Source organism: Humulus lupulus, chromosome 6 (genome assembly GCF_963169125.1).
Source record: "Humulus lupulus chromosome 6, drHumLupu1.1, whole genome shotgun sequence".
NCBI lineage: Eukaryota > Viridiplantae > Streptophyta > Magnoliopsida > Rosales > Cannabaceae > Humulus > Humulus lupulus.
The window spans coordinates 222685779-222713663 of record NC_084798.1 but is presented as its reverse complement, the minus strand read 5'-3'; the positions used below and the strand labels follow the sequence as shown (position 1 = coordinate 222713663).

The 27885-nt window shown below is 35.0% G+C and overlaps 2 long non-coding RNA genes across 2 annotated transcripts; one reads left to right on the top strand and one right to left on the bottom strand.

The window, feature by feature from the left end:
- Window positions 1-4113: 4113 nt before the first annotated feature.
- Window positions 4114-4610, bottom strand: LOC133784548 (uncharacterized). Its single transcript, XR_009871407.1, has 2 exons — window positions 4310-4610; window positions 4114-4196 (listed from the first exon to the last, which is right to left on the bottom strand). It is a non-coding gene; the product is annotated as an uncharacterized LOC133784548 (long non-coding RNA).
- Window positions 4611-17046: 12436 nt separating this feature from the next.
- On the top strand, window positions 17047-20136 carry LOC133784547 (uncharacterized). The gene is made up of 3 exons (XR_009871406.1): window positions 17047-17298; window positions 19849-19953; window positions 20046-20136. It is a non-coding gene; the product is annotated as an uncharacterized LOC133784547 (long non-coding RNA).
- The last annotated feature ends 7749 nt before the right edge of the window (window positions 20137-27885 follow it).

The following is a 27885-nucleotide window of genomic DNA, read 5'->3' as shown; positions in this document are numbered from 1 at the left end:
TAATAATGCATTGGGCAAATATAAAGAAATAAATTAAAAAGAAATAAAGATGCAAGCTTTGAAAGAGAAATTGGTATTTTTGAAAATTAAAAGCCCACAGAAAAATGACATTTGGGATTTTTACACCACTACTACAAAATACCCTTTACGGGACACTTTTTTAGGACATGCACATAAATGCAAGTCCTTAAAAATATTTATGAAGTTTTTAAGACACTCATTGAGAGTCTTGAAAAAATACAATTTAAGACTCATAATGAGTGTCCTAAAAAAATGCGAGTCCTAAAAAAATTTGGGCTAAAAAATGAGTGTTTTACTTATCAATTTTAAGGACTTGCTTTGGGAGTCCTTAATACTCTTTAAGAACTCACTTTGCAAATCCTAACAAAACCTGGGCTAAAAAATTAGGAATTGTGACTTTTAAGGACTCCCAAAGCAAGTCCTTAAAATTGTTAAATAAAAGAGCATAAAAAACACTCATTGTTTCGAAAATATAGGGTCAAAATACACATTTGGGGATTTATTTCAGTCACACACACTTGGGGATTTAGGGCTTTGGTGGACGACGGTTGTTGGTGGTGGACGACGGCAGTGACCGTGGGTGTTGTTGCGTTGTGTAACGTCCCGCGTCACTATGGATGCTTCCTGAAATGACGACTGCCCCTACAAACCAACACGAGTCTTTCCAGCGTGCTTTGTCCTCACTCGCACGCTTCCTGGGAAAACTTCCCAGGAGGTCACCCATCTTAAGATTATTCCAGATCAAGCACGCTTAACTTTGGAGTTCTCAAGTGATGAGCTACTGAAAAGAAGATGCATCTTGTTGGCATAGGTAGTACCCATCAATCCATTTAAGTGCTCTTCAACTGTGTAGTCCCATACCTACTGTGATGCATTCAAGAAAGGTTTGGGATGTGTACTGATGCAAATAAGAAAAGTGGTGGCATACGCGTCTAGACAACTAAAAGAATATGAACAGGGATACCAAACACCGACTTGGCACTACTACAAAAAAGGTTTTTTAGGACTAGCATTGTGAGTCCTAAAACATTTGTTAGGACTCGCAGGGCGCGAGTCCTCTATTTGAGAGCCTAAAAAACTAAAAAATCTGTGTGAGTCCTAAAAAATCTGGTTGAGTGCCTATAATTAAGTTTTTAGGACTCGCAAAGCAAGTCCTAAAAACTTAATTATAGGCACTCAACCAGATTTTTTAGGACTCGCTTTGCATGCCCTTAAAAGTAATTTTTTTTTTTTTTTAAAATACAGCTACAATTTTAATTTTGATTTAAAAATATATATCCATTTGAGTGTCGAATATGTATCAAAAGAATTTTGAAAAGAAAATACTAAAAAAATGGCAAAAAAAATTTACGAAATAAATTTAAAATTTCTAAACATGTATTATAATTAGCTAGCTAGAATATCATTCATTTTGCTCTAACCAATTGTAAATATGACATTGCTCATTCTTCTCTAACTTCGTCAATTTCTTGAGTAGTATATGGTTTATTGAGTTAAATATTAATTGAGTTTTGAGTATAGCTAAGCTAAGGAGGATTGAGTCCACTTAAGAAGCTATATGTGATTGTTTTACAATAGTACTACTAGTTGTACATTTCAAGAAAAATTACATAATCCTCAACAAATTCATGTTATACAGTTACAAAGGAAGCCAAGATATGAATAACAACTAACATTTTGTGCACACAAGTTTCAAATTTTGACTAATATACAGTTTAAAGAGATTACTAATATGGCATGAAAAAGATAACTCATAAAGCCTCCATAGGACATTCCTATCCTTGCCGACATAACTCACTTAAAAATAATAAAATTGTTAATTTCTAAAATTACATTCACATGAAGACAGATATTTCAGTACCAAATGTGTAGTTGAGTTGTGCTTAATTATACCTGTTCCATTTCCATACGAAAGATCTAATACTTTGAGCTTTGCTCTCAGAATTTGCATGATCACCGCGAGTAATCCAAAATTCCCTTTCAGGTCTCCAATCTGAAAGTTTGCATTAAAATCAAATGAAGTTTGAAACTAATAAACATTAATTTGAAATCTAAGCTCAATTAATTAAACCAGATTTTGTAATCTTACAACTCAGAATTACTTTGGACACTTTAATTAATCTTTCATAAGCATTATTATTACAAGGGAGAGCCAATAATTTTGAAGAAAACTTTGATTTCATGAATATTCAATCACCTGACAACTTGAGCCTAAATGATGATTGAAAATTAATCAAATTCTTAAGTAATTCTTGTTATTATTACCTTCATGAATTTGGGAGCTCCAAAGTATTCTTCTTGTTGAAGACGTTAATATATATACTCATTAAATAAGTTTTTAGAATAATGAAGTCAATATATATACCCATCTCCATCAAACCTGCACACAGAGCAAAGGAAACAAAATCAGTGTCCAAATCTGACACCTAATATACAAGTTAGTTTCAAATGATCAAGATGACAACACTCAATTCAAGAAGACTTTATTTTTATATAAAATACAAGGTTGTTTATTCAGTTATTAGTCCTAGGTTTACTAATTTTAGTAAGTTTGGTTAAGTCCTATGTATAATAACCAGATCAGTTTCTTATCTGTAGACTAGCATTTTACATTATTCAAAGTAAGAAAATCATTGAGAGAGTTTTGAAAGCTCAAGACTTGTTGTTACTCTTTTCTCTTTATTATTGCTTTCAGTTAAGTTAAATCTTTTGTTTCCAACTATCACATAACCACCTAATAATAGTTTTACATCTGAACTAGTTAATTTATTTATTTATTCTGAAAAATAATTACGCTATGATTTTTCCAATAAGGAGGTTAAATGACAAAAAGAGAAATGTGACCCTTCGAAACAAAATAAACTAAGCTCAAAATCTATCAAAAAAATGGTTTTCAAGAGACCAAAACGTGATGAATAAAATAATTAAAATACCTAAAACCAAAAACAGAAGCACACTGCGAACAAAACAGTCAGACATATAGTTTATTTTCCATTTCTTTGACCTCATCCTCATCACCTAATAAAAATAGTATTACTTGAATATATAAATTCTTTATAGTTGAAAAATCGAGAGGGAAACACAATGATAGCATTTAATACAAACAAACACATTAAACAAATTAGAACCTTCTTCCTAATGTCAACAAACTTTATTTCTGTGTTATTCTATAGGTTCTGGATTCCAACTTCACCAATAGGCTCAATTAAATACAGTACCAAGACAAAGAAGCAAATTATTTCCAGTTAACAAGGTAGAGAAACACGAATCCATTATTACTCTATTTTAGTTCTAGTTAGTAATAATATCCCAACAAACAGTAAAGAAGGATAAGAATATGGAGAATGACAGTGTAATAGCGTTATAAGGATTACAAAAAATATAAACAACATTTGGGGTTTTGGGAAAAAGCAATATTAAATGAGAAAAAAGAAAAAGACTTCAAGCAATGGCTTTGGCAGTGGCATTGCCTCCAAAACTTAAAAAATTGGTAACTACTTTTTTTCACTACCTATAATTTGATTAATACAACTTATAAAATGATCAAAAGAAAAGATGTGTAGATACCAGTGATATCCAGCTAGTGGAACAAACTTGAGACCAACTTGAAGAAACTCTCCATTTAAGCACTCCTGCATATGTATAGTATAGCATATATATACAGTATATACACATAAGTAGCTACCATGTTATATACTAAGAAAAAACTCAATATAATAAAGAGAGGCCACGAAAGAGTTATATAATTATAAATATATATTATATTTAATCATCTAACAATAATAATAACAAAAGGCAGTAGTAATTTGAGCACACAAAAACTAGAATCACTCATAGTTTCACTAAATCATATTCTGTAGTTTCACTAAATTATATTCTGTAGTTTCTTTGCATCAATTTCTCAAACACTTGAAGAGCATCAACCATTAGTTTAAGTGATCCATATGCCCTGGTTTCCTTACACTACTTTCCAGCTCAAGACAAAAAACATCCAAAAGATAAAATCAGAAACTAACCAGAAAATATCCTAGAGTTACAAGAAAATTTTAAGATAAACAAGCAAAAATTTAAATTCCAAATCACATAGCCACCAAGCCAACGAATCCCAAATCTCAAAATACACCAAGCCAAATAATTGGAATACATCAAAGCCTCCAAACAACTTCATACGAAACCTTACAAAACAGAATATATAGGCATTATAAATCTATTCATATATATAATATTTATACATATATTTCTCAAATCTATATACATATGGAAAAAAAAATTGTTAAAGAAAGCATACTTAGAGCAGAGACCACCGTCGACCCCTGCGAGGCCACCGCTCCACCAGCTGCGACGGCATACCTCTGATTGTTCAATGCCCCCACCGTCGCGACCCCTGCGAGGCCACTGCTCCACCAGCTGGAGGCTTCTGCTCGCGGCGGAGAACGGCAACGAAGGGCTCGCGAGGCTGGAGTTTCAGCAGCGTCTGGTACTCCTGATCGGGTGTCTGCACGCCGGCGACCATCGGAGGGCAGCCGTTCGGCCCTAGCAGAGCAGAGAGAGATGGAGAAATGCAAGTATGGATCGGGTAGGGTGGGAGAGAGAAAGGGATTTTTGGCACTTATATTTTATTTATTTATTAATTTATTTTATAAATACAAATAAGAGTATATTATTCAGATAAAAAAAAATGTGATATTCCTAATATTATAAAAAATAATTTTAAAAATCAAAACTATACAAATTCTCTTAAAACTTATAATAATTGTTACATAAAATAATTTTATGTTTTTTTACTTAACAACAATTTTAAGGACTTGCTTTGAGAGTCTTTAATATTTTTTTAGGACTCGCAAAGCGAGTCCTAAAAGAGTATTAAAGACTTCCAAAACAAGTCCTTAAAATTGTTAAGTAAAACACTCAATTTTTAGTCCAGATTTTTTTAGGACTCGCATATTTTTTTAGGACACTCATTGCGAGTCCTAAATTGTGTTTTTTCAGGACTCTCATTGAGAGTCCTAAAAACTCCATAAATATTTTTAAGGACTTACATTTATATGCGTGTCCTAAAAAAGTGTCCTGTAAAGGGTATTTTGTAGTAGTGTGGAGTTGGCGGCTGTGGTTTTTGCCTTGAAAATGTGGAGACATTATCTCTACGGGGACAAACGTGAAATATACACAGATCACAAAAGCCTTAAATACTTTTCACTGAGAAGGAGTTAAACATGAGGCAAATGAGGTGGCTCGAGGTCGTTAAAGATTATGATTGCGAGATATTATATCATTCCGGGAAAGCTAATGTGGTGGTTGATGCTTTAAGTCGACAAAGTCATAGCACCATTCCAGCTTTAGGGTTGGTGGAAGTTTCATTACAGAAAGCGATAGTGAAAGCTGGGATAGAAATAGTTACAAGCAAGTTAGCTGTAATGACCCAACTACTCTAGACTTTTGGACCATTAATGCAACTATACGTACAAACCCTTAATAAAGCTTACATTGCGAAAATACCATAATTTTATTAGGTAACTTGTAAAAATAAGAGTTACTTACAAAATGTCAAGAAGGATATGGGATCCCATTGTCTTAAAAACAAAACATAATTTAAAATAAAGGAATTACATAGAAAGTGCGGAAAAATTACACATAAACCCATAAAGAAAAGACTGCATCCTCGAAATCGAACACTCGACTCCTTGAATCCATTCACCATCGATACACAATCCCAAGCATCCACGAACCTTACCGCCACTAAAGCTATTTTCCTGCACATAAAACAAAAAGGAATGAGCCTAATGCCCAACAAGGAAAATCTAACACATACATCATGTGAATAAATTACATAATAAACATAAAGACATAACATAACACTTATTACATACACATACTATAATGGCCATTATTACTTGGGGTCCCATAGACTAAACAAGTCATATGCCCATGAGATTAGTGGGATCCTACTAGCTAAGTAGGTCATATGCCCATAATCTATTTGGGGTCTTGTTAGTCATATGGGTCATATGCCCAAGCCTACAAACATACATATTCATAACACTTATCATAACATAAGAAACATAAGATAACATATAGAACATATAACATATGCATTTCTATCCTATTTTCCTTACCAAAGTTACCGGAATAAGAGGACAGCGTTGGGACTTTTGGAACACTCCTAAAACCATATATAACAGGGTGAGTAGATTGAAGAAAAAGTAATGAAATGAATGGAAGGAATGGAATGACTAAACCTTTGAGAAACATACTTACCAAAAACTTATGAGCAAGTTCTTAGATTTCCTAACCAAAATAAAGATTAAGGTTAGAGGCTGAGTAGAAGACTATGAGAACTTAAAAGAACAAGTACAGAAATGAACTAGAGTTTTGGGTTACCTTGAAGACTTGTAGACCAATCTAAACCTCGAACTGAAATACTATGAAATCTTACTTCCCAAAGTGTTTGATAAGCTTATGGTGATCAAGCTTATGATTCCCCAACCCAGGTGTTTACACTCTCACACTCACTTAGCACTTGCAGCCTCTGAACTTAGAGGAAAAGATGAATAATGGCTGGGTACTAGGTCCTATTTATAGAGTTTAGGAATGAAAGGATCTTAATTTTACTTGAATAAAAATAATAGCTTTTTAGGTGAAAATAATTTGAATAATCGTTCAGCAGAGGCTGAAGACTCGTTCAAAAAGGTGCTGGACTTATCAAGAGGTTGAATGGCTGAAAGGAAAAAGAATTCAAAACTTTTCAAAAATTACTGAAGGAGGCGATATATCGCCCCCTGTAGGCGATATATCGCCTGGGCCAGTATGCCCGAGGCTGTCGTGCATCGTCTCGTGTTTTCCGTATCTACGTGCTGCGATATATCGCCCCCTATAGCTGCGATATATCGGCACACGCTGATTATTTAAACACGAAATTACACATTTTTAGCTAAGTTTGAATGGAGTAAACAGCCTTGACTAAGCCCTCAACGTATTCAAAGCTCCTGACTGACCTTATAGCATTCAAACTTTTACCCTTATTAAATTAAATCCTCAAAATACTTAATCCTTAATCATCCATACATAACATGTGCTTAAAATCCTATTGGTTCTTATCTAAACCTTATAGTATAATAAATATTATCCTTAATATCAGTCATATTAATCAAACCTTAGGTTAACATCAATATTCTTAAACTATAGGTTAAACTTAGAAAATCTATAAGTACTACTATGAGTGTCCAAATATGTAGAGTCCAAGAACTTTACTTAGCTAATTGTTAGCAGTATTATAGTATGTTTAGTGTTATCTTTGTTACTATGGATTTTTGGTTCAGACCGGGAATTATTTGGACACTCATAGTAGTACTTATAGATTTTCTAAGTTTAATCTATAGTTTAAGAATATTAAGTATAACCTAAGGTTTGATTAATGTGACTGATATTAAGGATTATATTATTATATTATAAGGTTTAGACATCAACCAATAGGATTTTAAGCACATGTTTTTAATGGTAATTAAGGATTAAGTATTTTTTAGGATTAAATTAAATAAGGGTAAAAGTTTGAATGTATAGGGTCAGTCAGCAGCTTTGAGCACGTTGAGGGCTTAGTCAAGGCTGTTTATTCCATTCAAACTCAGCTAAAAATGTGTAAATTCGTGTTTAAATATTCAGCGTATGCCGATATATCGCAGCTATAGGGGGCGATATATCACAGCACGTAGATACGGAAAACTTGAATCGATGCACGGTCGCCTCGGGAACAAAGGTCCAGGCGATATATCGCCTATAGGGGGCGATATATCGCCTCCACCAGCATGTTTTCAAACACTTTTGAATTCTTTTCCTTTTAGCCATTCAAACTCCTCCATAAGTCCAGCATCTTTTGAACGAGTCTTCAGCCTCTGCTGAACGATTATTCAAATGATTTTCACTTAAAAAGCCATTATTTTTATTCAAGTAAAATCAAGATACTTTCATTCCAAAACTCTATAAATAGGACCTAGTACCCAGCCATTATTCACCATTTGCTCTAAGTTCAGAGGCTGCTAGTGTTAAGTGAGTGTGAGAATGTAAACACTTGGTTTGGGGAAAAACTATAAGCTTAAACATCATAAGCTTATCAAACACTTTGGGAAGTGAGTTCTATAGTATTTCGGTGAAGGTTAGATTGATCTTGCAATCTTTGAGGTAAACCCAAAACTCTAGTTCTTTTCTGTATTTTTATGTTATTTCCTTTCTCAAAACCTTCTACTCAGTCCCCTAACCTTATTCTTATTTTGGTTAGGGAATCCAAGCTTTTAAGCATATAAGTCGGTAAGTATGTTTTCTATGGTTTAGTCTTTCCATCTCTTTCATTTCATCTCCTTTCTTTAGACTTACTCTTTCTTATGGTTTTAGGAGTGTTCCAACAATCCCAACTCAGTCCATAATCTCGGTAACTTTGGTAAGGAAAATAGGCTAGAATCAACATGTTATGTGTTTATGTTATCTATATGTTTTATGTTATTAAAAGTGTTATGATATGTATATGTGTATGTTTGTAGGCTTGGGCATATGACCCATATGACTAACAAGACCCCAAATGGGTTATGGGCATATGACCTACTTAGCTAGTAGGACCCCACTAATCCCATGGGCATATGCTTGTTTAGTCTATGGGACCCCAAGTAATAATGGCCATTATAATAAGTGTATGTTATATGTATTGTGTTAAGTCTTTATGTTTTCTTATGAAATTATGTATGTGACTTTGTGTTAGATTTTCCTTACTGGGCATTAGGCTCACTCCTTTCTGTTTATGTGCAGGAAAATAAGTTTAGAGGCGGAAAGATTCGTGACGCTTGGAGAATGTGTATCGATGATGAATGGAGTCAAGGGGCCGAGCGTTATTCGATTCGAGGATGTAGTCTCACTTCTTATGTTTTTAATGGTTTTACATGTATTTTCCGCATTATTATGTAATGTCTTTTATTTTAAATCATCTTTTGTTTTTAAAGACAATGGGATCCCATAATCCTCCTTAGTATTTTGTTTATTTGTGAATAACTCTTATTTTGCAAGTTACTCAATAAATTATGGTATTTTCGTAAAAATGTAAGTTTTATGTATAGTTTCGATAATGGTCCAATTAGTTTAGATTAGTGGGTCGTTACAAAATAATTCACGGTCTGAACCAAAAATCCACAGTTACAAAGATAATACTATAAATACTATAATACTACTATCTAACTAGCTAAGTAAAGTTCTTGGACTCTACATTAGCCAATCTCACATTTTAATCAGATCTCTTGGATGAGATTAAAGAAAAGCAAAAATTAGATGACAATCAGATGACAATCTAGTTAAGCAAGAAGCCTTGTTACAAGAAGAGAATAGTGGAAAGTCCACAATGTCGGAATGCCAGATATTAAAATACAAGGGCAAGGTTTGTGTGCCTAGTGACCAAGAGGTCAAGGATAAGATTCTTGAAGAGGCACACACAATTCCTTACCCGTTGCACCCAGGCGCAACAAGGATGTACTAAGATCTTAAGTCCATGTATTGGTTTCTTGGAATGAAGAGAGACATAGCCGGATACGTAGCCAAGTACATGGTTTGTCAAAAAGTGAAAGCAGAACACCAAAGACCTGGTGGGTTACTGCAACCGTTACCAATACCAGTATGGAAATGGGAAAAGATTGCTATGGACTTCATGGTTGGTCTACCAGTGACTACAGAGCGTCACGATGCAGTTTGGGTGGTAGTGAACTGCCTTACTAAGTCGGCTCATTTTATTTCGGTGAAAATGACGTACATTATGGATCAATTTGCAAGGTTGTATAAGAAAGAGATAATCAGACTCCATGGTGTACCAGTATTCATAGTTTCAGATAGAGACCCGAGGTTCACATCAGGTTCCTGGGAAAGCTTGCAAGAGGCAATGGGTACGAAGTTGAAACTCAGCACAACCTTTCACTCGCAAATAGATGGGCAGTCAGAAAGAACCATCCGGATACTAGAGGATATGTTGCAAGCGTGCGCCTTAGAGTTCAAGGGTTCTTGGAAGGAGTACTTGTACCACATGGAATCGCGTACAATGATAGTTACCAAACAACCATCGGAATGGCCCCATATGAGATGCTTTATGGCAGGAAGTGTCGCTCACCCTTACATTGGGATGAGATAGGAGAGAGGCGATTAGCTGGGCCAGAATTGGTGCTTGAGGCTACAAGTGCTATAGAAATAATAAGAAAGCATATGCTCACAACTCAGAGAAGACAACAAAGTTATGCCAATGCCAAAAGGTGGGACATCGAGTTCGAGGTAGGAGACAAAGTCTTCTTGAAGGTCCCGCCAACAAAAAGTGTTAAGAGGTTTGGGAAAAAAAGGGAAGTTAAGTCCCAGATATGTGGATTCTTTTGAGATCCTTGAGAGGATAGGACCAGTTGCTTACCGTTTAGCCCTACCTCCCGCATTGGCCAGTACCCACAATGTGTTTCATATCTCCGTGCTCAAAAAGTATGTATCTGACCAGTCCCATGTGCTTAGTTATGAACCGCTAGAGCTGCAACCGGACTTAAGTTATGAAGTTAAATCAGTTAAGATATTGGAACGAGGAATCAAAGAGTTGAGAACTAAAAGGATACCCCTAATTAAAGTCCCGTGGAGCAATAGCGCGGTTGAAGAAACTACTTGGGAGCTGGAGGATGACATGCGCGAAAAGTATCACGAGATATTTGGGTAAGAAAAATTTCGAGGACGAAATTCTTTTAAGGTGGGAAGGGTGTAATAACCTAGATTTTTTTTTTTTGTTTAATTTGTTTTATGTAAAAATTATTCTATGAATTATTTTTTTTTTATTAAGAGTATGAATAATAATTAAAACAACATTTGGTGAATATTATTTTAATTAAAGAAATGTGAGTTGATCGCTTTAGACCATAGCATGAAGACTTAGATGTGAAATAAATCTAAGATGGACATCTTGTTCAAAGAGTTTTAGTATAAGATTTTATGTGTTTGGAATCCACATAAAATCATAGCATCATTTTAGACTATGATTTTGTGATTTATGCACTAAGAGTCTATGAATAATCCAAGTGATATTTTATGAGATCAAAGTCATGATTTTATGTTGGAAGGACTCACATAAAATCATAGACACATTATTAGCTATGGTAGCATTATTTTGGTACCTAGACTATAGTTTATATTTATTTATTTTTAAGCTATAGTTTTAGTATATATTTTGGAATAATGCAAGTGTGTTTTTGAAGGGTTTAGAGTTAAAGTTATTAAGGGAAAATAATCTCTACAAAAAGATGGCTCAGTTATATGTTTTCAGTATGTTACGCAATACTAAGATTTATGTGAATATGTCAGACGTGTTGCTTAGTTTAAAGTTTCCTATGGTCACAGACAATTTCTTAAGTTACGTTTAACTACATTTTGTTTTCTAAAACTATGGGATCCCATCCAAATACTATTGTATTTCAAAGTACTTTGATGTAAAATGTTCTAAAGTATACTTAGTTCTTAACGTCCGATTTTTACCAAGGTTGACCGTAAGGATCCAGTTGACCCCGGATAGTCATAGTTGCATATTGTGGTGGTTGATGCTTTAAGTCGACGAAGTCATAGCACCATTGCAGCTTTAGGGTTGGTGGAAGCTTCGTTACAAAAAGAGATAGTCAAAGCTGGGATAGAAATAGTTACAAGCGAGTTAGCCAATCTCACATTGCAATCAGATCTCTTGGAAGAGATTAAAGAAAAGCAAAAATTGGATGACAATTTGGTTAAGCAAGAAGCCTTGTTACAAGAATAGAATAGTGGAAACTCCACAATGTCAGAATGCCAGATATTAAAATACAAGGGCAGGGTTTGTGTGCCTAGGGACCAAGAGGTCAAGGATAGGATTCTTGAAAAGGCACACACAACGCCTTACTCGTTGCACCCAGACGCAACAGAGATGTACTAAGATCTTAAGTCCATGTATTGGTTGTCGGGAATGAAGAGGGACATAGCCAGATACGTAGCCAAGTACTTGGTTTGTCAACAAGTAAAAGCAGAACACCAAAAACCCAGTGGGTTACTGCAACCGTTACCAATTCTAGTATGGAAATGGGAAGAGATCGCTATGGACTTCGTGGTTGGTCTACCAGTGACTACAGAGCGTCACGATGCAGTTTGGGTGGTAGTGGACCGTCTTACTAAGTCAGCTTATTTTATTCCAGTGAAAATGACGTATCTATAGTTTCAGACAGAGAACCGAGGTTCACATCAAGTTTCTGGGAAAGCTTGCAAGAGGCAATGGGAATGAAGTTGAAACTCATCACAATCTTTCACCCGCAAACAGATGGGCAGTCAGAAAGAACCATCCAGATACTGGAGGATATGTTGCAAGCGTGCGCCTTAGAGTTCAAGGGTTCCTGGAAGGAGTACTTGTACCACATGGAATCGCGTACAATAATAGTTACAAAACAACCATCGGAATGGCCCCATACGAGATGCTTAATGGCAAGAAGTGTTGCTCACCCTTACATTGGGATGAGATAAGAGAGAGGCGATTAGCTGGGCCAGAACTAGTGCTTGAGGCTACAAGTGCAATAGAAATAATAAGAAAGCATATGCTCACAGCTCAGAGTAGACAACAAAGTTATGCCAATGCCAAAAGGCGGGACATCGAGTTCTAGCTGGGAGACAAAGTATTCTTGAAGGTCTCACCAACAAAAGGTGTTAAGGGGTTTGGGAAAAAGGGAAGTTAAGTCCCAGATTTGTGGGTCCTTTTGAGATCCTTAAGAGGATAGGACCAGTTGCTTACCGTTTAGCTCTACCTCTCGCATTGGCCAGTACCCACAATGTGTTTCATATCTCCTTGCTCAGAAAGTATGTGTCCGATCAGTGGGGTTAGCCGCCAAGTCAATAAAGTCATCGTGTTTCAGCGGAGTGTACCCCTTTGGTATGGAAGGTGAGTATTCTCTAGGTCGTGGAGGCCACACGGGGATTAAGACCCCACAGATAACACGGTGGCTCAGTTATATCTTTTTCAGTATGTTATGCAATACTAAGATTTATGTGAATATGCTAGACGTGTTACTCAGTTTACAGTTTCCAGTTGTGCATTACTGTTATGCAAAGTTTGTTTTGGGTAGTAGAATCATAAGTTGTAACTAGCTTCCTTACTGAGCGTTATAGCTCATCAGTTACTCTATGTGTAGGTAAGGGCAAAGCTTAAGGAGTAGTTCAATGAGCTGGAAGGGATTCTGTTTGAAGTATGCATACTGTGAAACAACCGATCTGTAGGGTTGTTAGGGTTCTCCTAAGCCTTCCGCTGAGTCCAGTAATAGTTTTATCCATTTCATGTTTACTAGTTTTATCTAAAGATGGCCCTATGGTCACAGACAATTTCTTAAGTTACGTTTAACTGCATTTTATTTTTTAAAACTATGGGATCCCATCCAAATACTATTTTATTTCAAAGTACTTTGATGTAAAATGTTCTAAAGTTTACTTAGTTCTTAACGTTTTATTTTTACCAAAGTTGATCGTAAGGATCCAGTTGACCTCGGATAGTCATAGTTGTATTTCGGTGGGTTTAATCAGGAAAAGTCGAGTTGTTACATTTGGTATCAGAGCACGTTGTTAGCTATGTCCACTGTTATGACTACCAGGGACAAAGCACGCTGGAAAGACTCGTGTTGGTATGTAGGGCTAGTCATCATTCAAGGAAGTAGCCATAGTGACGTGGGGTGTTACAAATGGTATCAGAGCCTTGGCGCAGCCGGAAGTGGGGCTGGCGGGGTCAACTATATCCTATGTCGATTGTGCGGCCGGGGTCAACTATGACTGTAGGCCACGCTGTCAAGGCTATAGTCGACTGTAGCACGGCCATGATAGCGCGCTACATAGCGGGCTGTCAAGGACATAGCTGTGCTACAGTCGACATATCCGGGGTCAACTATATCCTTGATAGCCTATAGCACGCTGTTAAGGCTATAGCCCTGGATAGTTAACCCCGTTGGCCACGTTGTCAAGGACATAGCACGGCTATGACTGTAGCATGTTGTTAAGGCTATAGTCCTAGCAAGTCTGTTGGCCACGCTGTCAAGGCTATCCTTGACAACCTATTTCTAATTTTTACATAAAACAAATTAAACAAAATAAAAAAAAATTATGGGTTATTACGAATCCAACCATACGTCTATACTCAGTAGGATCATCAATGGGATCGCTGTCATGTTGATACAAGGGCTTGCTGACTGAGCTAGAAGTTTGAGCTACTTTGGAGTCAAGCATATCAATGTGGGTTGGAAGATCACGGATGTACTTTTGTTGACACAAATGCAGCTGGCCAGAACTGTAGGAAACTTCAATGCCAACTTGTTACGAAGCATTCGAATGAATTTATCAACAAGTGTGGAATCATTGCCAGTTATGATAATATCATCTACATAAACCAGAATGTAGATGAGAGCGGTGGAAGAATGAAGCACAAATATGTATTGTGATTATGTCTCTGGTAATGTTATCTACATTCTCAAACTCCTGTTGTGGTTTTTGTTTCAATCTACAAAGTTTTATTTTCATCATTGGTTATGTCTTTCATCTTTCGATTGTAGAAATGGTTTATTTTCTTTTGTTTTTGTCTTCTTCTTCTTTGATATTTTGTACAAATAAAATTGTAGTGATTATATAGGAATGTTTTAATAGGGTAACCAGTGATTATATAGGAATGTTTTAATAGGGTAACCAGTTTCTGTCTCAATTGTATAATAAAGTCTTCATCTAAAATCTCGTACCAGCATAATAAAGTCTACAACATACATAATTCAACATAAAAATTACAAGTCTAAATTATCTAAAATCTCACACTTATAAAAGTCTACAAGTCTAAAATATTCAAAGTCTCGTACATATATAATAAAGTCCATAAAATGTTCATAACAAAGTCTCATGAATTCAAATGTTGATATCTCCATACAATAAAGTCCAACTATCTTCTGGTTGTACTTACTCAGGAGATTGAAGACCAAGGACCATTTGAGGGAGCATGGAATGAACATTGACCCGTGCTGTAGCATCTGTGGAGTTGAGGTGGAAACTCATACTCATCTTTTCTTTGGCTGTTTCTTCAGTGACCGTTGTGTTCAAATTCTATTGAGTTGGCTGGAAATCAGGACCAGATTCTGTATAGTTGAAGGTATATTCAAATGGATAAAAAGGTGTAAGTTCAGTCAATTCAAGAAATTCGCGTATTGGTTTATTCTGTCTAGTCTCATCTACCATATTTGGAGAGTTCGTAATATTGCAGTTTGGGAAGACATGGTTTAGTCTGTCCATTTTACGATCCAAAGGATTAAGTGGACTGTCTATAACAGAATTCTTTATACAGTTCCTATAGGAGTGAATGAAAAGGAGTGGGTCTGGTTTCATAAGGTTTTTGACTGTATCTAGGCTGTTGAATCTCTGAGTTGTTTTTTTTAGACTCTTTTGATGGTTGTGATGTAATTAGTCCCTTGGTTTATTTGGTTTATCACAGCTTTGTACGTTTTGATTTATTTGGCAATACCTATATATCTTTTATTAAATATTGATAGTTTTGTTGAAATTTCTTTTCTTTTTTTTTTTGGTAAATCAGTAGCTTCATTAAACCAAACAAACCTTACATCTTAAACAGCACCTGTGTATGGCCTGAATATACCCTTTAATCTATACAAACTTTGAGTAAATCTATTATAAAGATGCAAACCAATTCAAGTCAATGTTACTGACTTTTGTCGGCATAACACTCCTAACTCTATTTTTTACATCACTAACAATATTATGCACAATTATCTCTATCCTTTTCACCTGAAAAAGCCAAACAACTTCATTCCGTGCTTTCCAAATGTGATAGACCATCGCTGCCACAACTGCCGCATACACCATTTTCCGAAACTTACTCAAGTGAGCTCGCGAAATCCATCTCATGAGGCTGCTTAGTGTTTCAGTTTGAACAGCCCAGCGCAAATTCTCTTTCACCTGTGATTTGTGAAACATATTACTTGTGATTCGTTTGTGTTTAGTGGATGAAAGTGTTGATAGAATATTTATTTTAGTTATGTCGTTAATGTAATTAAGGTGTTTGATTGAATTCTTGAACGATAAAAGATGTAGGCTTCTATTTATTTGGAGATGTGGTGTGGTTTGATGTAATATTGTGTATAAAAGAGAAGTTTGTTTTTTAAAAGAGAAAAATAAAAGAGAGAAGTGGGGTTCTGTGTAGTCAAGTTAAAAGGATTTGAAAGTTGTTGATTGTGTTACTCTTATTACTGTTTTTGGCATTATTTCCAACTCTTATCTTTTTCCCATTTTTATTTTTTTGAATGTCTCTAATCATAAGTGGTCTTTTGACTTTTAAGTTTTCAGGAGTAGATAATGAACAAATTACATAGCCGTCTCCTCTAATTCAGATAGTATTATTATGTAGGGATTCTATTTTCCACTGATATAATGTGCTTTCTACATTTTTCTTATACAAATATAAATTTATTGATATATAATTGTATATATTTGTATTAAATGAATAGAATAAGTTATATGGTTGAAGTTGATTATGAATTATGAGATTTATTTGTAACTGAGGAAACTTTAATAGGCAACAGTTGTAGATGTGAGAGGAGAGCATGCATGTTTTAAATGTGTTGGAAAAGTTAAAGACAGACAGAGGTGAGAATTCAGAAATCCAAAGTACTCTTTCAGTTTAGTACGTAGCTTAGTTTACAGTCTCTTAAAATCTCTCTATCTTTAAATTAATAATAAAAAGCTCACATTTTTCTCTAGTCTTTATTGCATACTAAAAGTTTTCTCATGATTTTACTTTTTGAAACTTTTTTCTTTATAATGATTTTGAACTATTTCTGTGGATTAATGATATAATTAGTAATCTATTTCTTTATAATGATTTTTCACTATTTCTTTATAATGATTTTGCACTATTTCTGTGTTTTACATTATTTTGAAATTTTGTGGATTATTTCTGTGGGGTTCATCTATGTCAATTTACATACTTTTCATTGGTTTTTCTATTTTGTCTTTTTCAACTTTTTTATTTATTTTAATTTTCTATAACATACTTAAGAAAGTTTTGTTTAATTTGGTTCATCTAATAATATAATTTCACACTTATGGTTCATTTTTTTGCAGGCACTGGAAGGACACATCTTGATTTATTTGTTAATGGAACTATATGGAAAGGACACATTTATTGTTGAATGAAGAAATAGCCATCGAGATAGACACCAAGTCACTTGCTTCTTGGTTCCTTTGACAAAGGTATGAATTGTTGAGCAAACATGTTAAATAAACTAGAGTACCCTACTTATATTTATTAGTTTGTTGAGAAATGTCTTTATGCTTAGCTAGAAGATTTAAGTATAAAAATTGCTAATTTTGTACCACCTCGGTATATATGTTCATGTAGCAACCTCATATACTCATGTGGGTCTCAAAATCATACATAACATCTTGTTATGTATACTTGTGGTTGAATTTTTGTCCACATGATATGAAAAGTTTATCTGAGAGCAGTAAAGTTATTAGGTATGTGATCCTAATGAACCAATCTATCCACTTCTGAAAAATTTCATGGATTGGGTTTGATTCATGCAGAGTGTACTTTCTGTTTGCTTGATTCGAATAGTTTGAATTTGCTGATGAAGCTTTAAAACATTCTTGGGACTTTTAAATCAATTAATTTCATTTTTTTGGACTAACCACACCTCCTATAATCCAATAATTTCACAATGTAGAGCTATCATTTCCTTTGAATTTTTAAGGCACGGGGTATTTGAAACTGAAGTGAGTGCTGCATATTACTCAATAGCTGTTGCAGTTAGCCCTGAAAATGGAGTGAGTTAACCTGTATTATTCATATATCATAAATGTCACTAAAATTTGAATTATCAACACTTGTTTTTGTTCGCGTTCCTTTCTTATTTTCTTAAGTTATACAACCCACATTATAGGATTTTATTGAAAGTGAGTTTCCTATGAAATCTATGAAATTAATTTTCCTTTGCCAGCATGGTGATCTCCATTTAGGTTGTGAAATCTTGCTGTAAATATTCTTATTTACAATTATAGCTGCAATCTTTTGGTTTGAACATGACTTATACACATCAATAATTTTATTTAATTATGTAACAGAATGATTCTATAGTAACTTTAAGAGAATGGGGACATGAGTAGATCAGATGGTTTCTCATGGAATCTATACCAATTTACAACAAATACGAGATCAGAAACTATAGAACAACAATCAATCAAACAGTAACACAAATTTGGGTAATATGGCAGCATGCTGTATTTTTTACTTGAGCACCAGTACAAAGCTTTCCAAGTTGTTTGAAAGAACTTGGAGACTCTTCACTTGAGCCAAAGCTCACCCAAAATAACTTAAATGCCTACCTCACCAGCTAAGAGCAGAATATATATTCCTACTCAACCATCCCAAAGCTAAACTACCACTACACCTTGCCAGATATGTAACCAATCAAGGACAAATGATCACTGTTCAATACAAAATACCAAAATACCTCCACAACTAATTATTGTGTCGCCTACTATATGTGAAACGTATTGGAGGCCTATCAGAATCTAAAATTAATTAGAAATTTATATGCCAGAGCGTTAATATAAGTTTCATAATTGATTTGAGTGTTAATATAATTTGTTGAAATGTTGCTCTTCTGAATATTCTTCATCAATGTGGAAAATTTAAAATTTGTTTGGTTCACCCAGAAATAATATAGAAGTTATTTGCTACCACTTCTGTGTGTTGGAGGTTATGCATAAAAAGATAATGGATAAATCTTAGCTATCTTCTTTATGTTCAGTTATCTTTAAGCTTAGTGTGATTTACTCTTTATTCATCATATCAAAATCTGTAGGATTTTCTTTCTTGGATATATTCTTTACCTTACAAGCTTGACACAGTTCCCTATAATTAATGGATTATAGGAGGTGTGGTTATTTTGCTGATTACTCTAAGTTTCATTCTTTTGGACTAGCATTTATTTGAGCACAACACTTTTTTTGGTTCCCATTCCTACTTGTATTAGTTTTGAGTACAATATATTCCATGTTATAATATTTCAAGCATTAATTTTATTTTTAGGTAGTAAAATTAGTGAGGAGCATTAGAAAATCTTGCTATTGATTGGAAGAGGTATATTCTTTTATTCTTTTTAATATTATACATATGTATGTTAGAGGAGTTTGAATATCTTCAATATTCATCCATAGTGAAGTAAGTTCTGAGATTATAATTGTGTGCTGTGATGATAACAGAAGGTTGAAAACTTGCATGTATTCGTGAAGTAGGTTCTGAGAATTCTGTGTGCTGTCGTGATATATGGATGAAAACCTATGTGTTGTTTGAATTGTTTGTGTTGATTGTGATAGATGGTTAGGCTAGTAAATTAAGGTATTTGTTGTCCGATTTTCTGTTTGATTTACTTTTATACTTCAATGTTTTCTATTCAAAATTTTAATTACAATACTCCTATAAATGATATCGCAATGAATATTCATATAAATGAGTATGAATGTGTAGATTAACTTTCATGTATGTAGTATAATATATTTTGAGTTGTGCGATAGAGAGATATCACACTATTTTGGTTTCATTGAGCCACCGTGGTCATCGAGACTTGGGGCAAATATGGATAATCGGGCTGAAGTTATCTCAGAGCGTATCAGTAACACAGTGATGGGTCAAACTTGGTTAATGTCATACCATTTCTTGTAAGTAAAATTTTCATTTAATATTAATTGTACTTATATCTTGTGATGTTTATTTTAATAACTTTGTTTTAAATGCAGACGTCACTGGATGTTAGTGATCATTGATCCAGATGACCATACATGTTACTATCTTGATCCACTTAGAAAATCTCCTCCAAATGATTTGAAGAACCTTATGAACAGGTAATACATTTGAAACTAATTTTAGAATATAATATGGTTATTTGATATGGAAATAAAAAATTAATATGCTCTTAATATCGATGTATATATAGTCTCTTCACACATTAAGCGAAAGACAGGAAGGAATGAAAAAAATTTCAAGTGGAAAATAGTCAATTGCCCTCGTCAAACATCGTGAGTATAGTGCGGCTTTTATACCATAAGGATGATGAAGGACTATTGCTTGAATGAGACACCCATACCATGGCTAACTAGTAATGTAAGTGCATTTATAATTATTGAACTACAATTCTATTGAATTTAATTTCGGACTTGTTTTTTTATTTTGTGTTTTGTAGTGTGGTGGGAAAAATACATATACACTTTGCGAAATTAATGAAACTCGAAATGAATGGGCAGCCAAGCTTCTTGAGTGGATGCGTCATAGCTAGAGTAACTTTTGAAATCAGAATTAAAAAATATACTAATTGTAGTTTTTAGTTAGCACTTACATAGTTATTGCAAGTGTATATTTTGATCTTATAATTTTTAGATTTGGAACATACACAACAAGGAAAAGGGGCTTTTACTTCGGTTTTTAAGCTTGATTTACTTCGGTTTTCGCTAAAATTCGCAACCGCAGTAGTTCGGAGCGAAGTAAAAACTAGCTAAAAACCGAAGTAGAATCCCCACTTTCTACTTCGGTTTTTACATAATAACCGAAGTAGAAAGTGTAATGCCTCAAAGTTCCTAATAAGGTTTAGGACCTTGATTAGGAGGCCAGGAGGGCCATAATTGATTTATTATAGTATTTAATGATTATATGCATGTTTACGTGAATTATATTATTATATGATGGTAAAATGCATGCATATGTGAATATTTATTATTATAAGGGTATTTTGGTAATTTAGCCGCTGTGGGCGTAATTATGTATTTTGGGTGCATGATTGTGATTAATTAATATGGCCACCTTATAAGGTGGATTGGTTCGAGCTATTCGGCATGAGACGATTGTGAGATGTAAGTGTTCGGTCTAGTCATAGCATGTTTAAGTTCGGGGCTCGGGGTGAGTCTCGGGGTCATTTTGATGATTAGAGAATTACTGAGAATAAAAGGGTAATGTGATATGATTTATAGGTATTTGAGAATTTTGAGGATAGCGGGAATTTGAGAGCGTTAATTATGATTAACGGGATAGGTGGAAAGTACCAATTTTACCCTTGGGGTGATTTTAGAAGCCTTAAATGACTTAAGGGTATTTAGGTCATTTGGGATTGGATATATATGACTTTAAGGCTGTAGAAAAACAGAGACAAAACAGGGGTTTCTCTTCTCCAACCCGTACACCATCCCTCACCATCTCTTCTTTGGTGTTCTTGAGGCCATCTTGGAGTTTCAAGTTAGGAAATTCAAGGGTTGAGTTGGTGGACTTGATTCAGCCATAGAAGGAGGTTCAAAGTTGGTTTTAAGGTGAGTTCTAGCCATGGAATTCAGTTGGTGCTCTGTTTTTCCTCTTTAGTTTTTCAGTTTAGATTTCTTGATAGAAGTGTGGATTTGAGGAGGTTTTTGTGTATATTTGTTTGGGTTTTGATGAGGGGGAGTTATGGGTGATGTTTAGGGGTTTAATTGTGTGTTTGGAGGAGGTTTAGAGATGGTTTGAGGGACTGGTTTGACAGGAAAGAACACAGGGGAAAAACTGGGTTCGTTTGAGGTCGGTTGCTGGTTTGGGCTGGGCGCCGCGGCGCAGCAGGGGAGCGCCGCGGCCCTTGGCGTCTGGCAGGGGAGGCCCTCTCTGTCTGGAGGGCGCACCGCGGCGCAGCTGGGGAGGGCCGCGGCCCTTAAGGTCAATTTTGGCCAGATTGATGTTTTTAGCTTGGGGATTCAAGCCTTAGGCCTCGGGGTTGTACCTAGTACCCGGTTAAGTGGGGATTGATGTCCCGAAGGCTAGATATTGGTTTGGGAACTTATATTGATCATTTTTATTAATGGTATCCTATATATTTGGTTATGACTAGGTGACCGCTAAATGACTAAATGTTGATCGTTCTCAAGGGTCGCTCTTTAAATCATTTTAGCTCGGACCTGAGGTAAGAAAACTACACCCGGTTGAATATTTGAACGGGACTAAGGGCTCCCTGATATATATGATTGAAAGAATGGTATTATGCCATGTGTAAGAAAACTGCACCCTGTATATATGTGACATGCATGGCTATTCTCGATGTATGTTGGTTGATTATTGAACGTGACATGCATGGTGATTATTGGTGCATGTTGGATTGTTGAACATTATGCATATGATGCATGAGAAATATGTGATCAGGACATGCTTTGTATACTGAGTATGATTTCTTTCAGAGCTTAAGACTATGTGTTTATGCATGATCCTAAATGTACTAGTACCTGTTTAGTAAGCATGCTGAATACCTTGTTTATGGATATTGGGCATATGATTTATGTTTGGTGGCATGGTTTACCTGTTTATGGCACTGACTAGTCAGGGACCGACTCTAAAGTCGATGATCATGCATTGAATGGCTCTATGACATTAATGCTGGACCGACCCTAAGGTCGAAGAACTTATAAGCGCTTGCCTGGTCTAAGACCAGATATTCAGAGCCAGGGCTTATGGCCCGGTGACGGTATGTCACATGGCTAGGGAACGCTGTTCCATAGTTACGACTCTAGAGTCGGGAGGAAGGCTATGTTGGTGACCAATCACCATACACCTATCCTGCTAAAGCTAGTGAGATGCTCACTCATTCATTAAGCCTGGTGATCCTATCATCACATGGTTAGAGGGTGCTGTCCCCACATTCGTGACTCTTGTGTTAGTCACCTATTTGTTTGGACTGTTGGTCCTGAATAATTAATATAACCACTGTTGATATTATATCATGTTATATTGTGTTTTCTTGCTGGGCTTCTGCTCACGGGTGCTACGTGGTGCAGGTAAAGGCTAGAGGAAGCTGGATCATCCTTGAGTTGGAGAGCTTAGGTGATGACGTGTACATATGCAGCTGCTCGACCACCACGGCCGAGGTTTAAAGTGGAACTAGGGTTAAACCCTGTTTTTCCGCTTCGAGCGGCCTATTGTAAATATTTTCTGTAATAGACTCTGAAATTATATTTTCGGGATCCCAATGTATATCTTAAACGTTCTAGTGAAACGTTACATCTTATCCAAAAAATTTAATCCCTAAACCGCTAATCATACTTAGTTCACGATCTTGGCCAAATGACTCGATTAGTGAGTTTAGCACTGTTTACAAGGCACACCGTAACGGTCCCTGGAGTTGGGGCGTTACAGAAAGTGTATATACGCTAGCATCCTGGGCACTTTCTACTTCGGTTTTTAGGTAAAACCGAAGTAAAAATGGTACTTTCTACTTCGGTTTTATCTAAGAACCGAAGTATAAGGGCACTTTCTACTTCGGTTCTTAGGTAAAACCGAAGTAGAAAGTGTACCTTTTACTTCGGTTTTACCTAAAAACCGAAGTAGAAAGTGCCCGCCTTTTTTATTTAATATATATTTCTAATTATTTTTAAATGGATGGCTTCTATTTATATATATATATATATATTTTGGCCTAATTTTATTTAATTGATCTAATTAATTTTTTTTTTGGCCTAATTATTTTTCAACAATTTAATTATATGATATTACAATTATATATATTTTTACAATTGAAATTGGTTAAGAATTTTTTTTGAATGAAAATATGATAACTTTTATTAATTAAAAATGTTGTACATAAGCATATAAAATACAAGTACTTAAGTAAGATAACTAGCCTTAACATTAATACATTTACAAAAGACTAAACTTACAACGAAACAAAAATAGGCTTACTGATAAATGTATGTCATCAATTTGCCTAACCATTCGTGTTGGATTGGCAAGAGGTTTGCAATCTCACAATATTGCGTCTTCCCACCAAACTGTAAAATTAATAAATATAAATTAATTTCATAGATTATCGATAGCAAATAAATTATAAAAAATGAACTTACTTTTTCTTTTAGGGTAGTCATTGCATTTGATGCCCGTACAAGATCTCTAATGTACTTCAAGACATAAAAACCACATTCATGACTTTGTGGTTGTCTTGGACATGTAACATTGAATATCTTTGTGGGATTGCCGAGTAATGCATTGGAAGAAGCTCTATAATATGCACTATTTAAAAAGAAAATTAACAAAAGTTATTAAAATGTAGTAACATGTAATATTTGTTGCATATTAAGAAATATTTTAAAAATTTTAAAACTTACCTCATTATCATTGAATCAATTTCTTCTGGACGTTTGTGTGATTTCAATGGATCTAAGAACACGATTTTTCCTTTTGGCGTAGCAATCACCAACATCCAATGTTCCCTAAAATAAGAAGCGTATGTTAAGTAAAATAATTAAATTTTTAATATATGACTAATCAAATAAGAAAATTTTACACTATTTCTTACCGTATGTTCCAAGGTATAAAGTAAAGTTGACCAACTCTATCCATGGTCATCAACCAATTCGCCAAGTCAATGGTTGATCGCTCTACATCGTTAACATTATTAATGCTAAGACGTTCAATGTCATAAAACTTGTAATAGACACGCTGATTTGGAAATAGGGACTCCCAAATGCATCTGCAAAATTTTCTTTAGTGTTAAATATTTTGAAAAATTTCGGCAGAGTTTCCCCTATAAATAGGACTTCCCAAACCTGTAAACATTCAATGTCTATGAAAATTTTCAACAGATCACAGAGCAGTACTCATAACTCATTCTAAATTCCTATCATTCCAAAGAATTAGTTTAAGGGATACCTTAATCCGAATATCATTGCTGAGCCTCCAATCATATGCAAGGTAGCAACTTGTTCCACATCCTCTGAAGTTAGGAAGATTGACTCGCGATTCATGAATGTTGGGTCCACTGGAATGGAGACGACTGAGTTTATTCCCTTAACTCTGCAAAATTCTCTCACCATAAACTGAAGGCTAACATGGATGTGATTCATGATGTGATCGACAAATGGTTGGCCTTCGATCAAAGTGTTTTCTGGATTGACGTGAGACCCAGCTGATGACAGATGCGCGGGCTAGTCATAGGAGGTTATGACATATCCTTGGATGAACTTTTTGACATAGGAGGTTTCTTTCTTAGAGGACCCTACGCAACATCAAGTAAAAATAATATTAAAATACTGGACCAACAAATATTTTAATAGGTAACAAATTAAAGAATTCGTTTATACCTGGTCAGTCATAATTAAATCTTTTGGCCAAGGAAGGAATGCGTCATAAGTATCTCGAACATAGTGTATCTCCCCAACAGAACATGGGATTTCAGCATCCTCTTGTAACATTTTGGTGACTCGCACCCTCGCGTATTCGTCTGTCAGTTGAACACCATGAATAGTCAGTGGACCCACCCCATCAATGATAACACCCTCTGCCACCACATTATGAATATTATCCGAACAAAGTAACACATCCTGCATGTACGGTGTGTCATCCTGCATGTACGGTGTGTGGTATTCTTCGTCGCTCTGCTCGTCATCATTGTCGTGTTCATCCATATCATCTATCTCACCTGCTTGTTTAGCTTTTTCCTCCTCTAAAGCTTTAAGTTCTGCTCTGAGCCTCGCAATTTCTGCATCTTTCTTACTAACAACATCAACCATTTCTGTTGCTATTTTTGGTTTTCTTCCAAAGACGGACGAAATCTTCGCAAACGACCTACAATAATCAACCAAATTTATTTTAAAACTAAAATATTATAGAATTAAGTTAAATGCAACAAATAAAAAATAATATCATACCCAAGTGCTCTAACACACCCTGGGTGCTCAGGTGTCCCTAAAGCTTGCGTTAATATGTCATTCCGACCCTTTGCAATGATTTCTCCACTACTAACTTTTTCTTTCAGCTCATTCTGTGGAACAAACCAGTGGTCACTTATATTAGTGACTTATAAGAACTTTATCATTCCTAAATTACTTTAAAATACTTGCTTGAAACCACTTACAATTCTTGCTTCAATTTGTTTGTCCAAATCTGTGACAAGAACCTTCCTCTTTTCTCGTGCTCTTATCCATACTTGGTATCGTTCTACATCTGCCACACCTAGTTCAGTTTTCTACAACATACAACAATTAATTAAAGTTGGTGAGTGCAATATTCTTCATAACAAGTTGACAGTTATAAAATAGTGATGCGAATTACTTACCAGGTCCTCTCTAACATTGGCAAGCCCTCTACGAGATGTACGATGCCTCGAAGTATATTTGAGAGCTCTTTCACGTTGTGCTTCCCGCAAAGCCTACATTAAATAGGTAACAATAAGTTTTTAAGCAATTATTAGTATTTCAAAACTAATAAATCATATACATAATAGATATACATAATAGTACCATAAACTCAGGAGATAAACGGTGGCTAACAAATGTCCTCCAATCTTCTAGGTCAAGTTCTGGATATTTCTTAGGAATGATTTGGAGTTCATCTATCAGACCGTCTTCTGCCAAAGGGTAGATGTAGTCACTAGTGATGTTGGTCTTAAAATCTCTCATCATTCTTCCCGCACTTTTCATTAATTCTGGTTTCCAATTTTCTGGAATGTTAAAGGCACCCTGAAATAGAAAGAAAATGATTAATGAAATGCAAAGTAATTCATGAAAATGATCAATATATTAAAGTAATTAAAATATTTTCTTACATATACATCCTTCCATATTCTATTCTTCAATTCTTGTGGGACTTGTCTCCAATCCTTATAATTGAGAGAGACCGTTCTCCTAGTTTTAACTCCAAGGTACGATTGCATCTCACTATATGCTTTCCCTATAGGTTGACCTTTATCATTAAATTGAATATTTCTCTTTATTCCCTTAGCTTTTTGATTATTGATATTGTTCTTCTTTGTTGGGCCTCGCCTATTTGGTGTGTTCTCCCCTTCAGAAATTGTCATCTGCACATAAACAAGAATTAACGTTACAATTATGACATAAATAAATACATATTTAACATAAAAATGAATACATTACTCACTGGACACATTTTCTTTTCTTTTTTCTTTTCTTTGTTGATCCACAATCTACCCATATTCCGTCTCTAATATCATTTCTAATGTATTCCCCATCATCATCATCTTCATGGAAATCATGGATTTTCTCAACTTGCTCATGTATTGGTTGTCCAACAATAAAATTGTCATGGAATAAATCATCGTTTTCTTCGATATTTTCATCTTCTATAAACTGCCTTTCCGGGGTTCGTAAAACAACTGACCATTTATCATCAGCAGGATCAGTTATGTAAAACACTTGTTTTGCTTGGGTAGCCATGATGAAAGGATCATTCTTGTGACCTTTCTTACTTAAATCAACCAAAGTGAATCCAAGTTCATCAATTCTAACCCCAACATTGTTGTCCACCCAAGAACACTTGAGCAGAGGAATTTGAAATAAGGAATAATCAAGCTCCCATATTTCTTCAACAACCCCATAATATGCCATAGTACCAGCAACTGGATTATTGTCTTTTGCACTAGCGAAATGCACTGCTTCTGCCACAATACTTACTCCACTATTTTGAACCATTCGAGCATCATCTCGTGACTTTGTGTGAAATCTTTTTCCTCCAACAATGTAAGCATTGTGCTTTATTACATGAACACTTGGTCCAAATGATATGCGTTTTAACTCTGTCGACACTCCATGGTTTTCTTCTCCCAACCTTGCTAGAATAATATTTTTCAACCATCGACTAAATGTTTTATTATGCTCATCTATAATCCATTTTTGTTTATTTTTAACCTTGTTGGGAATCATTGATTGTAATAACTCCATGTGCTCACTACAATACAAAGTACAACATATTAAAATTTCAATTATACATAAAAATGAGCATAATGTTTATTAAATCTATAACTTACGTTATATATGGTTGAACTT